The following is a 2,989-nucleotide window of genomic DNA, read 5'->3' on the forward strand; positions in this document are numbered from 1 at the left end:
TTCAGAGCTCTGCGGAACGGCACCCTAAATGCTGCTAAAGCTGATATAACAAAGCAAAGGGGAAACTTATCATTATTCGTCAGCCCCAGGTTCTCCACAAAGGGAGAAGGAAGGAGGGCCGAGTTGCCGCTGCTCTCCCAGAGGAAGGCTGCTGCTGCATTCACCAGCCTCCCCCTGCAGCCCAGCCCTGCGAGCCTCGTCCCTTACCTCCATGCTGCAGAGGGAAGAAAAACCTTTTCCAAAATGAACTTTTTTTAAAAAAAACGTTTTTAGGAATAAACTAGCAGCTTCTACCAAGACATACTGCACTTCTTTGATAGTCAATAAGAAAAGCATTTGAAATCTCATTGCAGCTTCGAGCATTTAACACTCTGAGGGTTAGCTCAGTGCATTCCCCTGAAGGCTTCCTGGCACAGAATTAACCGGAACATACATCATCACTTTTACAGGCAGCATCATTTCTGATATCTTCAAAGATAACCACATGGATCAGGGGGATTATTGTGGCATTAACTGCTCTGATTACATTCCCTACAGTTTAATAACAAGAGCACTGAGACCGTAGGTGTATCAACAGAGTTTTAGATTTGCGAGCAAGGAAAGTTGGGGGTTATTAGCAGAATGTGAGAAAAGAAAAGGTCACGCACTAAAATGTGCCTCTCAGGATGCAGCTGACATTCAGTGGGGCAAGAAAAGTGATTTCTCAATATAGCGTCATGAGTTTTCTGATGAGAAGCAATAGGGATTTTGTTAGGAAAGCTGTAGATCCATCTAGTCGCATCCAGACTGCTTTGGCTATGAACTTAACTCATTAAGAAGTAAGAAAACCTCATTTTGCAGCACCTATTATCAGCCTTTAAAAAAATATTAGCTATGCTCTGTGCATGGTTTGTTATGTTCCTGTTTATCTGCCAGGGTCTGCAGTGAAAACTGCAATAGCTCCTGAATTTTATTTTTTAATCAGTAAAAAGAAAATTACCTTCACGGAAACAAAAAGCCAGAAAATGGGGTCTCTGCAAAATGGTGGCTGCTAGCTGCACTATTGTTCCTCCTGCCTGATGTTTTCCCCAAGGAGATATGCTCCTCTCTCCATCAGACGTTTTTGGTTAGTACTTTATTGAGTAAAGCATAGAGGTAGCTGAAAAACCTTACAGCTAAAATTACAAGCTACCAATGAGATTAAACATTTTTCTCAGGCACATTTACTGAAGATAATGCAGAATAAGTTTACAATTATATTGTTCTATCTCTCTCTGCTTGTTAAAGTGCAGAAGACAATCTGTAGTTGCTTATTTTGTATCTAAGCAACTGTCAGACTCTGTATCTACTAATAAGAAAGGGTATAATTATATGCTGCTACTTTAATTAGCTGCAGATGCCTATGTTTATGAAATAAAATATAAGATTTTCTGTGCAGAGTCTTGCTTTTATGCAAATAGCAAGAGCACTTTTGTAGGTTTTTCAAGGCTTTGTTTGGCCCACGCAGCTCGCTTGGGGCAGGGCACAGGGCACATGCAGACAGTTCCCAGCATGTCTTAGACCACGGGCTCAGAGCCCAGCTGCCCCAAATGCCCATCTGGGAGAGCTGATGGGCATGGATGGGCCAGTGCCTAATAGGCCTTTCCAACACCCCCCAATGCTGGAGCAAAGCAGGTGCTTGCCCCTGATCCAAAGACCAAGAGCCACCAGCATGCAGCCTGCTTAGGGACACCTCTTGCAGTGCCCCAGGGACGTGCAAAGTGACTGAGTTGGGGAAGAATGCTTAGTGTGAATTTCTGATCTCATCAAGGTGCTTCCACAGCACGTAGTGATGCAATGCAGCATTTTTCTTCAGAAGAAGTTAGAACAGGGCTAGTGCTGAGGGGCCTTTTCTGTGTGTGAGAGCAGAAGGGAGTGCCAATAAAACAAAAATAAAATCCAGCCTCTTTCAAAAACCCACAAAAACACAGGCATCACAGTATATAGATGATGATAACCTTGTTCAGGATAGAAAATACTTGTTAGATGAGTCTCTAATTTCCATTATTCAGTATTTTTAGCCTTGTTTCCATGGAAATAGCACTTGTGTGATGATGCTGTCCTGCAAGGCAGTGAGTAGATTCACACATGTATATGTTCATATATGTATTCTTCTTCTGGCCTCCTTCAACTTTGAACAAATTCACCAGCAAAGTTGAGGTTCCAAGGAGAATCAGATGCAACCAGATTTATGAGAGCATCTAGGTAAGGGAGAAGTGATCTTGTGGTTTCCCAGACAAAGAGGTCTAAATAGATGGCCTGCCTGAGAGGAGAAGGAGAGCCAGGCCACCTCTTAACTGCTGCATCTGCAGGAGCTTCAGTAGCAAATGTCATCCTTGCTTGGACATCAGCCACTCTGTGCCACACAGCATAGATCCATGGGAAATTGGTTCTTGTGTTTGGAAATCAAGGTTCCTGTTCAGAAACTTGTAAAATGCAAGAGTTCTGCTTGAAGGCTCAGGGTGCCAACAAAACAACCAAAGTCTGTTTTCCCTGTTTGTCCATATTTTGGGGGTATCTTGCCCTGCCAGCTGAACACTTCAGAGAAAGAAGATGAACCAGTCAACCAACTTCATCTCATTTTGAAGAAATGAGCTACAACACTGCCTCTCATGGTAACGCATGCAAGAAAAAGGACAGGTTGGATTATCAGTCTGAATTAGGAAGAAACACCGAGCATCTGTCACCATGTTTCTCATTTCAGAAAGATACAAAATCCTTAGCATAACTTTATATTCAGAGATTGTATGCCCCTCCATTACTGTTGTTATCCAATTGCAAGAATAGTTATACAAGACTGCACCCTAGTAGGCTGCAAGGGCTTGCAAGCATATAGCCCCTGCCTTTGTCCTCTTTTACTACACTTCCTAATCTCTAATCAGCTCTCTGCAAGAACTGGCAGCCATTTCTCTGCTTGCTGCAGCACAAACCATCAGCAGAGATGCACGCCAGATTCTTTTCCGCAGAGCCC

This window comes from Cygnus olor, chromosome 2, assembly GCF_009769625.2.
Source record: "Cygnus olor isolate bCygOlo1 chromosome 2, bCygOlo1.pri.v2, whole genome shotgun sequence".
Taxonomy (NCBI): domain Eukaryota; kingdom Metazoa; phylum Chordata; class Aves; order Anseriformes; family Anatidae; genus Cygnus; species Cygnus olor.